Source organism: Ovis aries, chromosome 3 (assembly GCF_016772045.2).
Source record: "Ovis aries strain OAR_USU_Benz2616 breed Rambouillet chromosome 3, ARS-UI_Ramb_v3.0, whole genome shotgun sequence".
Classification (NCBI taxonomy): Eukaryota; Metazoa; Chordata; class Mammalia; order Artiodactyla; family Bovidae; genus Ovis; species Ovis aries.
The window spans coordinates 9897477-9898556 of record NC_056056.1 but is presented as its reverse complement, the minus strand read 5'-3'; the positions used below and the strand labels follow the sequence as shown (position 1 = coordinate 9898556).

Sequence of the window (1080 nt, the reverse complement as noted above, 5' to 3'; positions counted from 1 at the left end):
AGTCACTCAGTCGTGTCCAGCTCTTTGCGACCCCATGGACTGCAGTATGCCAGGCCTCCCTGTCTATCACCAACTCCCAGAGTTTACTCAAACTCAAGTCCATTGAGTCGGTGATGCTATCCAAGCATCACATCCTCTGTTGTCCCCTTCTCCTCCTGCCGTCAATCTTTCCCAGCATCGAGGTCTTTTCAAATGAGTCAGTTCTTTGCATCAGGTGGCCAGCGTATTGGAGTTTCAACATCAGTCCTTCCAATGAATATTCAGGACTGATTTCCTTTAGGATGGACTGGTTGGATCTTCTTGCTGTCCAAGGGTCTCTCAAGAATCTTCTCCAACACCGCAGTTCAAAAGCATCAGTTCTTCAGCACTCAGCTTTGTTTATGGTCCAAGACTCACATCCGTACACGACTACTGGAAAAACCATAGCCTTGACTAGACAGATATTTGTTAGCAAAGTAATGTCTCTGCTTTTTAATATGCTATCTAGGTTGGTCATAACTTTTCTTCCAAGGTGCAAGCGTCTTTTAATTTCATGGCTGCAGTCACCATCTGGAATAGGAAACAAAAAAAGCCCAGCTGGGACTGAATTCTGATTGGATACAGTGAAGTGAAGTCGCTCAGTTGCGTCCAACTCTTTGCAACCCCATGGACTGTAGCCTACCACGCTCGTCGTCCATGGGATTTTCCAGGCAAGAGTACTGGAGTGGGTTGACATTTCCTTCTCCAGAGGATCTTCCCAAGCCAGGGATTGAACCTGGGTCTCCTACATTGTAGGCAGACGCTTTACCGTCTGAGCCACCGGGGAAGTAGGTGTCAATAATTGCAGCTGCTCCATCAGGAGCCAATCAGCTGGTCCACAAGGGATGCGTGAAAACAGGAGCTTCAAAGTTCAAATCCCTCCCTGCTCCACGACCGACTCCAGCCAGATTTAGGGAGCCTTGTTTCTGTCCACAGACTCAGTTTTCTCAGCTGCAGAGTGGGAGAGCGGTGCCTCTCAATCAGTTTTGCTTCACCGACTCAGCTGTGGGAAAAGCACCAGCAATGGGTCCAGCTGGAACGGGGGCTCGGGAAGTGAATACC

At 48.9% G+C, this 1080-nt stretch overlaps 1 non-coding gene across 1 annotated transcript; it reads right to left on the bottom strand.

The window, feature by feature from the left end:
- Positions 1-733: 733 nt before the first annotated feature.
- On the bottom strand, positions 734-805 carry TRNAC-ACA (transfer RNA cysteine (anticodon ACA)). Its single transcript has one exon. It is a non-coding gene; the product is annotated as a tRNA-Cys (tRNA).
- Positions 806-1080: the final 275 nt, after the last annotated feature.